We start from the raw sequence: 12,317 nt of genomic DNA on the forward strand, positions 1-12,317 counted from the left end.
GCATGCCACACCTCAGCATTCCAGGCTGATTTCAACACTTACAGAGAAGTGCATTGCTACATGACTGAGGACAGCTGCCGCAGAACCTCAAGGAAAAAAGCTGATGTGTGTAAAGGCATGGCGGGAAATCCTTGCCGTTAGGCAGAGAAGCTAGGCCTGGATATCCCGGACCCAATAGAGTCAACGTAAATGACTTAGGCCTGTTTTATTCATCAATTTTGTAAAACAGGGACAGCCACAAATAACAAGTTTCAGAGCTCTCCATCTTGTTGAGCATGACAATGGTCTTAAAACAGAAAATATGTCATCAATAATGTCACGTCACAATCTTGGTTACAAAACCTACAAGGTACAGAGATTGGTTAAGGGAATAGTATACATATAGAAGCTATAGGGGTTAGTCTTTTCATTTCCTATGCTTTATCTGATGGCTCCACCTGAGACCACCTCTAAAGTGATAATAGAAAACACATGTCCTTTCTTTACCTTTGGTTTGGCTGGTGCATTTACTTATGAGACATTGGGAAAAGAGGCAAAATATTGGTTGGCATGGACTTTACCAGCCTTGGTTACTTGGCAGATCATCAAAACATGAGTAACTGTACTGGTAAGGGGTGGGTGGGAGACTCCAGAGGCCACACTGAATCTTTGGGCCATGAGCCAGGGCTTCCAGCTTTGAACTTGTACCGTGATTCTGAGAACTTTTGAGGAGTTGATGGCAGGTGCATTTCTGCAATTTGCCTTAATGAGCAGACACTGTCTTCCCCACTCGGTCCCGTGGGGGCGAGACCATGTTTTGAATCATTCTGCTAACCTTTTACTTGGATTTTTGTTCATTTGGTTATGGGTCACCTTATACTTTCTGTCCTGTAGAGACTTGGTAGAGCTACTTTTCTTCAATATTGTCTCCTAATTAATGAGCATCGATGAGTTGTTTTTCCCATACTTAATGTAAGAGAAATGTTTTTGCCCTCGGGCATTATCTTCGGTTCTCTCTGGTATCAGCACCAAAAACTCCCCTTTGCACTGAAACCTCAGCAGGGGTAGAACATCTGGCTTCTGTGTTGCTTAGATCAGGATTTTAGCTAATACAGCAGGTCTGTTTTACTTGTGTGCTCTGTATCTCCCCTAGTGCCTTCCATTCATTTAACTGTAGCCTCGCCGTCTATCTTTTTTATATGGCCATTCTTTCTTGCTGATCCTTTTGCATTTTAAGCAGGCTCCTGTGTGTATTTCTCTTGCGTCTTGCATTTCAACATATTGCATGGATGTGTTTTCTAACCTATTGGGCGTAAGTATGTTTTTCACGTCTAAGTGCAGTTTGAGCTATTGTTTCCGTAGCTTCATGGTGAATGTATGTCTGCTTCATGTATAGTGTGTCTACGTGTATCAGTTTCAGTGACGTTGCTTGCTTTGACACCTGGTCACATCAGGTTCAGGTCTTCTTGATTCGTTTTATTCACCTCCTCTCTAATTATTTCAGGATAAGGCCGGCACCATTGTTTGAGTGGATACAGCCTTTTACGTCCATGATACAGCAGCGGGAAAGGGAAAGGGTCCATAAATTATGATCTTCCATCAATCATTCGATATGGAGATGGGGAAGGGGCCGACGCTACAAAGGTGTTCATCTGTCTCTTGACATTCCCCCCCTCTGGCCGAGATATCGACCACATCTCTCAGAGTTCCCTCTCCCCAGTGAGATCCTTTGGCGGTCCATATCTTTGTCAACACCCTCAGGTCATCAGAATTTTATATAATATTATCACTAATATGGTTATTAGTACCTTGAATGCATTAGCCATCCAGGAAGGTATCCAGGAGAATAAATATGTGAACCAATCATCGTTCCCTATTTCTTCTACCTCCTCAATAATTTTCAGCATCAATGTTGAAGCTGATACACATAGACACACTAGACCGGTATTCCTGAAACATAGAGTGGTGTATCTCATGGGTAATATGGATACCGGGCCTGCTTCATCCTCTACCCATGTGAGCAGTTTGGAGCATTTGGTCCATTCCTCTAAACATTTATCGTTTGCGTTCTGTACTACTTCTACCGGCACTTTCCAGAGTGCCTGTGCTTTACACCCCATCATCCCCTCAACCCACCCCACTGAGGTGTATAGCTGTACTATATTAGTAGTTGGGGTCTCTCTCGGCATCCCTCGGTGTCTCCTTTCCTATCACATTTTGGCACTGAAACAACTTTGTATCCACTCCCCATCTGAGTCATGTGTTGATACCACATATTATTAGTTACTCTTGTAGAGTCGGCCATATAGGCACTTATATGTTGGAAATCTTCCATGGTACTTCCTTTTAGCCTTTTACTCTGACTATTGAAAACAGAGATGGGTTGGATGTTCGCTTTGTCCCTTATATGAACAGGGGTCATATTAGTATGCTCTGGTTTGGAGTGCTTGGTTAAGAACTAATTCTTGTAAGGTAAACAACAAAAAAGACAAATCAATAAAAGAAACAGCATGTAAAGAATGTAGAGATAAGCATAATTGCTATTGTGTCCAACTTCTGGAAGGAGCATAAATGTTCGGTTGTCTGTGTGCTAAGAGCGTATATTGCACAAAGGAAAATATCCCAATTTGTCTCTCCTTTTTTCCCACTGACAGTACAGCTCCTTATTTTCACTCTTCCTTATGCTCCAGCTATTACTGGCTGTACCTGCAAGGAAAAATCAACACTTATGGTACTAGACAATTTTAGTGCAAAAGGAATTGTATAATAATCGCAATAAGTATTCTCTGAACAATAGGGTTAGTCTTGGGATATGCTATCAGCAGTGAATGAAAGCATTCCTTCATCACCATGCTATGCATTCTCGTCTACTCGTTAAGTGGTGTCTTGAGTTCAGAGATCTCGGCAGTTATGCTGCTTTTTTAGCCTCTGTGTATGTGACCTCATTGCAGTGGGAAATTACATCTCTTCCTTTACTATGGGCCACACACTTCACCAGGGCAATGGCTGAAGGCAGCTGTAGTGCATCAATGAGTCTGGCAGTAATGGAACTTGCTGTACTGGTGTGCCATCTGCTTGTACGAACCCCTGCCTCTTCCAACTTGATAGACCTGCATGTACTGTTGAAGCCACATAGGCGGAGTTGGAGTACACTGTTATTTCCTCATTCTCATGCAACGAGTGCTACTAATTTCGCTGCTTGTGCTGAAAAATGTAAAGGCAATCTTGCACTTGCCGCTACTTCTAAACCTCTGTTTTGTTGCAAGTTTATCACTGCAGTCCCCTTATGTCTTTCCTCTGACACTTTTCAATTGTTGAAGACTTGTCAATAAAGAATACTTCCCTCCATGGGCATTCTTTCTAATGTGGGCTATGTCATCATAATATTCTGTGTATTTAGAACAGTCATGTATATAATCTCCTCCTTCCACTGGTTCTGCTGTGATAATCTTGTTTGCTGCATTCGATAAAATCACTTCGTATCCAGACATTTTTGAGTCATTAATGTGCTTTTTGTTTTTTCAAGAATTGCAAACAGGGCATGTACCACATACAATGTTACTTCACAACCCATTGAGATAGTGGGTGATTTCTCAATTGTGAAGACAAGGGGTACAAAGTAGACAAGGAAAGTTACAATACTGTCAGGAGGATGTCTTGTCTATTGGTTAGTTGATATCACAATACAGATGGAAAGTAACCCCTGAAAGAGTAAAGGCAATTATGAAAACACCCCAGCCAAAGAATATAAGTGAGATGCAACAGTTTTTGGGGCATGTGCAACTATTGCATGCCATGGGTCTTTGACTACAGTTCGTATGTCAGGCCCTTGTCGAGGGGACTCAAGGAAGCCCAGAAGGGCAATGAATGTATAGTGTGGACAGAAGAGATGATGGAAGCTTTTGACAAACTGAAGAGGACAATGTGCTCTGCACCAGGCTTCGGATTCCCGGATTACAGTGCAAAATGTCACTTCATTGTCTGAATCCTCATCTCTGAATAGCTTCCTGTCTGTCAAATCTGTCAACCTGTGCCCCTTGTCCAAGGCGACCACTGCTCGTCATGCTACCCCCTCCTCATCTGTCCCATGGAGGGTAATCCCTTTGTCTCTCACTTTTACTTTCTCTAATTGCAGGGGGGGCTACTTTTCCATAGGGACCTCTGTCCTTAATATGAATCCTGCAGGTAAGTGCAACACCTTGCGCTTTATTCTGAGAAACCATGCTAGCAAAACATTGGGCCTCATTCCGAGTAGGGCGGTAAGGGTTAACGGTCACCGGTAACGAGACCAGTGCCGTTAAACCCTTACTGCCCTACTACGAGTTCCCTTTGCGGGTCCTTCCTTAATGCCTGCTTTTAGCAGGCGTTAAGGACAGGAACCGCAAAGGGACTCCGGGGTCAATAACCGTACCGTAATTTACGGTACCGTTATTGCCGCCTTCCCATTGAGCGCAATGGGGGCTCAAATGGGAATGGGGAATGCCTCTGGTAAATGGGGAATTACCGGTCCCTCCGACCTCGGAATGGACCGGTAATTACTCCATTCACCAGGCTGGAGTTTGGACGAGTTCGGAGGCAGCTATGCCGCAAATAGCGGTTTGGTTACCTCCGAACTCGGAATGAGGCCCATTCACTCTGCATTGAAATACTTTGGGATCTGTGGGTGTGACCTGCTGTACTTGTTGTCCTGAGAATGCCAATATTAATTGTCTTGCATTTACATAGTGAATCCTTGGAGTTGAACACACTATTCCCTGACCTGTAAATGAGATGGTCATGTTAAGCCAACTCATCATACCCCTTCCCATAATGTTAATCGGTGTCTGCCAGAACAGGTGGCATGGACATGCCATGTTCCCCGATGGTAAAAGGTCAGTCGTTAGTGAAGGAAATCAAATTTGTAGCCCCAGAAAACGCTTGTGCATTCATGGCATTGCCTGACATTGGGAATCGTCCCTCCCTAATAGTGAATTGGTCGCCCCTGTATCTACAATAAAGTATTTTTTTTATCGCCAATCGTTACCCCGACTTGTGGTTCCTCTTGTGGGTATGGTCTAACAGATAGGATTAAACACATCAAGTCAGTCAGTGGGCTGTCCTATTGCGGGTACAGGCTCATCGCCATCCCTGTGAAAGGATCCCCCCACTACGGTCCCATTCCCTAGTCTCGGTGTGGGTGTCTGTACTCCTGTGCTGGTGTTCCTAGTTGCCATGGTATTATTCTCCTGTACTGGTGTCTGCAGTGCATCTGAGCTTGCTGTATCTGTAGGGGCACTTTCTGGGTGGTTTTGCTTGCATTGGTGGTTGTTCTATATTTTGCATTTGCAGTGCATGTGTCTGATATTGCGTGTGATCTTGGGCATAGTACTTGGGTGGTCCTACACTGTGTGGTAGCAGGTATAATATCCCCTCTCTTGGGACCTGCCTATTTGGTTGCCCTTCTGTTTCACTTCCACACACTCGAGCAATGTGTCAAATGTTTCCACAATTCCAACACTGCCAGGGTGTCCCCTCAAATCTAAGGGGTCCTCCATTGAATTCCGCTCTTTGTGATGCTTGAACCCCGACCCCTCTTCCTTTTGGTGCAAGCCCTCTTCCTCGCAGCCAATACTTGTATTCTCCCCTAGCTGCATAATTCCCTCCTGCCATTATCTGTCCTTGCAGTGTGTCTTGCGCAACCCCTCCCTCTCCGCTTGTCAATACTGCACCTTCTACAGAAACCTTCGATAGCTTCTTCTGAACTAACTTTGCTTCTTCTATTTTCCTTTCCTCAAGCTTCTTTCTCGCCTTCTCTTGCAATAATTGAAAATGGGGAACTATTGTCTGCTAAATCTCTGGCCACGGTTTTGCGCCCAACACCACCGATTTTTAGTGTTGGCTATCATGTAGCACTGAAAGAACTACCTTTAAGCCAAAACTATTGTCATTAAAATAAGAGCTTTAACCTTAGAGCTTCAAATAGGGGCTTTGAATGCGGGTCTGTAATGTCTTTCAATGCAGATGTCATATGACGATGGATTTGTGTTGTTTGGTTATGTGTCCACCCATGTAATGCCCCTCTCTAAGTCAAATATCTATGATTTTCCTCCCATTCCCACCCATCTCCACCCAAAACCAGACCCCTTTTGCACTCTTTACCTGAATTTGCATTGTGTGCTGAATTTGTCAGCCATTTTTACTTCCAAAATGACACTGCCAGTAAAAAGTAATTTGACTTGATTGATGCTTTAAAAAATATTTACTGCATCTATTCAGTTATGTTTAATATTTGAATGTATGTTGTACTAACAATAAACACGTTACTGTTTTAGTTACGTTTTCTTCTAATATGTCTCTGAAAATGCCCATGTACTGATTTGTGGGGGTTGGTCTAGTGTGCAGTTTGTTAGTGATGTCACTGTGATTTAATTGGGTCTGCAGTATGGGCTTTTTTCAGGAAGGTAGCCATTTTCTTTCACACATGAACAACTTCAGTTAAAATATTAAGGATGCGCATGAAACTGAATGACATTCAGAATGGTTGTGAGAGTGCCGCTGCCAAGTAAAGTGTCCTTTGCTCTGCTTCGACCTATGTGGTATTTAATGCTCTCTATGCTGGGGGCAAAGGGTCATTGGGAGGTGCCGTTAGCACCCATCGCTGTCACACTTGAGAAAACCCAGGTTTGCAAACAATTTGCAAGTTAATAACAAGGAAAGGGCATCCATATGCTTGTGCGGATGAGAAAACACTGACACTGTGAGTGTCCTACATCTCTAAGTGATAGTCATCCCGAGGCTCAATTCCAACTGCTTGTGACAATGACACAGTGAAAGTAATTTGTCCAAAGACGATGTAAGCAGAATAACAACAAGCAGCAGTAAAGCCAAGAAGTCAGGTTTGCGTTTGTGCACATTTGTGCACGTGCCTGCATGTGCGTGTGCAAGAGTGTGTGTGTGACAGTGGATGTGTGTGTGCTTGTCACCTGATGCAGCATTGCATGCCAAAGTGGCTGTGATGCTTCCTTTGCAAAAATGTAAGTGTGTTTTTTTAAACACCTCTGTTTGGAAGGTGTCAGGCGTCCATTTAATATTATGATATTGTTGTTTGGTCCCTTTTTGCTGATCTCCTACGTGCTTGGTTCAAAGGAGACCAAGAGGGCCAGGGATGGCCACCCACACCTGGGACTCTTTTCCTTTCTACATCCATTTAGACGAAAACGCAGCTCTTCTTCTCTGTCCCTCTGTAGTGCAGGCTGCAGTGAACAACACATGTTCTTAAGTGGTACCCGGACACAGGTCCACTTCTATTACTTCACCTGCACAGGGGCAATCAGCAGTCTTCTTTTCCATTGCTCCTCGCCTAATGTAGGGAGTCAACAAGCAGTACCAGCACTTTATGCCCTGGTCATGAGAACCAGTGGGGCCCGGGGCAAAGGACGACGCACTATACTGTTTTTTCTACTTTCTTTCCCCCACATGCACATGGATGGGCTTTATTAAGCGTAATCTTCAGTCTACTTTTGCCGGCCCTGTAGCGCCATGATTACACCAAAGCTCTTCTCTTTCCTGTGTGGGATTTTGGTCTTGTTAAAGCACATAGAGTGCCTTGACATAACAGATATTATGCAGAGCCCAGGGCCCTCACTGAGGTCACCGAGGATACACAGACACTATGCCGGGTGCTGTAAGGCCTTGAAAGGGCAAATTACATAATACGAGCTTCTTTCCAACAAGCTCACCGTACTTTTCCCACAATACTTGAGAAGCAACACAAATGGACGGACGCTCCCTTAGGGCGCTCAAACACATAGAATGGCAGGGCCAAAAGGGTACACTGTGGGGACTGTAAACCATTTCTCATCACCCAGGCCTTGCAGGCAAGCGTCCTGGAACTTGAGCAGTCCTCTATTATTTTTCTGAGGTACAACTGTTACAGTGGTGCCCATAGCTCACAACATGCAATTGCTTCTTCCCTTCCTTCTCCCTGGCAAGTGACACCACATTAAGTGCAGTAACCAGACCTAGGATAGGCCTTACTCAAGGCTTCCACACTGGTGCTGGACAGCAGCCCTAATGTCTAGCAGGTTCCTTCAGCTCTCTCTCCAGATTTTGATGCTGCACAGTATCACCTCTGGTGCACTCTAGGTATCACCAAAGGTGTGTCAAGTCACTTTGTCCATTCCCTTCAGAAATGTAAAACGTACCCCAGCAGGGGACCAGCCTTTTTGGCAATAAATGGCCAATCACCTTGGTTGAAGATTTTGTAAAATGGTGTCAAGTATTTACTCATAAGCTAAGTAGTTTAAGGGCCTCATCATAAACTGGGCGGTTATCCGGTGCAATTTCCACTGAGTAGAAATAGCGTTACCACTGGGTCGTGCGGCAGAATTAGCGTCACATCACAAGCTGACGTGAATGAGTGCCCCACTCCAGCGGTAATGCTATTACAGCCTGGCAGAAACTGTGCCGAAATAAAGGCTACTGCCGAAATATCGGAGCTAATAGTGCTACTGCTGATGACCCCAGCGCTCTTAGCACCGGAGCAATTAACAACGGCAGAAGCATTGTGGCGGCCATCTTTAAAAACACAATCGATCCAATATCTCCACTTCCTGCATCAATCCGGACCTGGGAATAATTCAGAATGTCTTAGGACCAGAGGCCTGAAAATCATCTCAGAAAGCCCATGTTCAGTGAGGGAGAGCTGGTGGTCCTCTCTGACAAGGTCATTGCCCACTGTGATGAACAATATGGCAGTAGGCAGTATAAAATTGATTGATTGATTGATTGATGGTTTGATTGTTTATTTGTATAGCACCTATACACGTGTTTCAAAGCGCTTCAAGGCAAGGGAGGGACCAAGGCAAAAATACAAAGACATTCTTACAAGACCTTGATACATAAAGAATGTGAAATTACTATCATACTAGGCCTGGCGAAATTTCAGATAGTGCAAGAGCTATGACAAAGATAAGGAGGGGAAAGAGGTGGGGGGTAAGGAGATGAGACAGACAAGCAACTATTGTACTAGGCCTGACAACATTTCTGGTAGAGCCGAAGAGTTAACAAGAGGTGCAGGGAGGGGGGAGGAGGGAGAAGGAAAGGAACAAAACGAGCAACTTTCGTACTAGGCCTGATGACATTTGGGATAGTGCTGGAGGGGGAAGGTGGGGGGACAAACAAACAAAGAGGGAGGGGAAGGAAAACAAACAAGCTACTATCATACTAGGTCTGATAACATTTCAGATAGCATAAGAGATATGACAGAAATAAGGAGGGGAGAGGGGAGTTGGGGGGGTAGGAGATGAGACAGACAATCAACTATCGTACTAGGCCTGACAACATTTGTGGTTGAGCTGGAGAGTTGACAAGAGGTGCAGGGAGGGGGGAGGAGGGAGAAGGAGAGGAACAAAACAAGCAGCTATCGTGCTAGGCCTGACGACATTTCAGGTAGTCTCAGTCTAGAAATACGGATACCTCTATTTTTATACCGCAAACGCATTTTGGTGGCCGTGGACCAACCGTCTCATGCACGATACAACAGAATATAGGTTTTCGAGTTTGCCAATGAATGGCCATTTTGATTTAGCAAGAATCACCATTTTGTTTTCTAACCATTGTGCTCATTGCTTTCTGTTCCTACTGCTTTGCAGCATATTTTCCGCTTACACTGCTCGACTGTGGAACATTGTTGTCTCTATGTGAAAAGGACAAGGCCGCAGGGCCGTGAGGATAACAAGAGTTCGCTGTAACACAAACGTAGGCAGCGCCAGGAAGAATGCTCGGCTCCCTCCCGAATGTAGCCTTGAAGCAGAGCTGCAGGGCATTTAATCATTTCACAGCTGCCAGCCAGTCTCGTTATATGGTAGAATATGTTAGAATAATACAGCTAAAGGCTTGAATTATGCTTTTCTAACGGCCCCCTTTGCTGAGCCCGCTAGAGCATGTCGGCTCCCAGGACGCGAATAGCACCTGATAGATAGCAAGGTCCGGAATGCAACTCCCCCCGTATGTAGTTCGCTTCCAAGAACAGAAGCGCCGTGTTCTATTCAATAACCAAAAGATGCCTTCGCACACACAAATTGCAAATTGTTACTAGAATAGATGTTTGAAGGTGTCATAGTGGTCGGAGATGTCCATCATCACACCGAGTTCAAAGAAACCCAATAAAGGGGGGCTGTTAACCATGTCATAGCTGATTGTTTGATATGCATTTTGTATATATGTAACTGATGTACGTAATTCGCTCTCTTGCGTCCCTCGGGGTCTAGAGATACACGTCGCGGGCGTGAGACCGAGTTGGCCAACTGAGACTTTTGCTTTGCAATAAACCCTAGCTTTGGGAATACAACCTTGTGTCTGACGTCTCTATCGTGTGTGGTGAACCGCCTTGTTTTCATAGACGTCAGGGTCGCCTAGGGCCCCTTTCAAGATGGCGCCCGAATAGGGACCCTCCCCCACTTGTTCCTTCGCATAACGTTGTAATTAAGAAAGGCAGAGAACGGCGAGGACTGGACGATCGAGCCGGCATCCAGAGGTGTTCGGGGCGCCCTGTAAAAGTGATGAGAGACTCCTTTGCAGATCTGCACACATCTGATCCCTGATCGACGTGCCTGGCTAGAGAACAAGGAGGCGAGGGTCCCGAAACGAGGTGGAAGCCAAGAAACGCAGACACGACGTCCTTTGGTGCGTCAGTATACAGACGACTTGATTTATCAGGTGAGTCCATTCCCCGATTCAAAGCATCCTGATATTGGTTGAGAGTTGACTTTGCAAAATCAAACGCCCCCGGGTTAAGGTTGATTAACCAGGGGGAATGTTGAAACATGCCTGGGGTATTGTCCATCCTAGCAGGGTTTTTCCGCTGTGGTAGACAATCTTTGGAAGATGGCCAAATTGTACCACCTGGGGGAACGCCGGCGTATGAGATGTATGTGAAGTATGGAGTGGGTGCAAAAATATTCTGTGAGACTTGGCATAGGCAAACCAGAAAACAACAAGACCAACAGTGGCCGATTAATGGTAGTTTTGAGATGGCGAGGATAGATAACTTGGAGAGGGTGTTGATGAGAAAGAAAGCGCGTCCTGCAGCATTTGAGACTATTAAAGACTGGAGAATATTTAAAAGCAGAGCAAAGCATGCACGCAGGCATAAATCAAAAGGTGAGGTAGGGGAAGAAAAAGAAGAGGAGGAGTGGACTGAGAGTCTAAGAAGGGCAGGCAGGCGTGACCAGTTGAATATAGAAAAGATATACCCACAGCGAGAATTACAGATGGCAGATGAATTGAATATTAACCCATAGAAAACAAGGCCCAAGATCAGAAGTAAGACCAGACACGTCTGTAGCTATTGCCCAGACCCCACCCGTAGCCCAAGCTCCCCCTCCGGTAGCTCAAGCCCTCCCACAGCCACAGACCGCGCACGTAACACTTCCAACTAGCCAACCAGGCCCACAACAGACACTCGCTGTTCCCATTGTCCCATCCGCACCTCCCGCCTTAGACACAGACTCGGTACCGTCCGTTCCTCCCGGGGTTGAAGTTGAAACCGCGGGGGCAAAAGGCGGGACTGACCAAAGGGAGTGCACGAGGGTAACCCACAGTGCAATCAGCATAGAAAGGAAGGTGGAATTGCAGCAACAGGCAGAGATGTATATAGACGGGAATGATGGGACGGCAACATTGGCTTCGATATACGACTTTCGTAGAAGCAACGAAAGACAGGTAGTGTTGGAATGCATGGGTGAATATCTGATGGAGAAATGGAAACAGCTAATTGGGAAATTACCACCGCAGAGATTGTTAGATTTGAATGTATTAGCACGCTGTAGGTAGAGGGATGAAGAAGTGAGAGAACATGTGTATAGACTTTTTGAGCTTAAAGGTGAATTAGATAATGACTATGCCAAAATGTTTACTGCACCTGGGTACAGGAGTACAGATATCGGGAGAAATAGGAAGGAAACTGTAGAGCCATATATACAACGACGACATTCGATGTTGTCAGTACAAAGGGGTGACAAGTTAAAAGTATGTATGCGAGAAGCGTTTAGGTGGATGTCAGATCTTAGTATTTCCACAATGGAGATACACAAGATATTTGATGAATATTCCATGCCTATGAAAAGAAAAGCGCTACAATCGATGGTTGAACATTTATTAGATAAAGATATAAAAAACGATAAGGCCAGCCTGCCCAAAATAATGGCAGTATATAGAAGAGCACTAGAGCGAGGGACAGGAGAAACAGCCCTATCATTGGATCTGGGAATATTGTTACATCTAAGAGAAGGGGGAGGGACGGTAAGTGGGGCATTTCGTATGAGAGAGGTCCCACCTACCTTTGTGCCCAAAGTGGA

Source organism: Ambystoma mexicanum, chromosome 10, assembly GCF_040938575.1.
Source record: "Ambystoma mexicanum isolate Mex_15411 chromosome 10, UKY_AmexF1_1, whole genome shotgun sequence".
In the NCBI taxonomy this organism is placed as follows: domain Eukaryota; kingdom Metazoa; phylum Chordata; class Amphibia; order Caudata; family Ambystomatidae; genus Ambystoma; species Ambystoma mexicanum.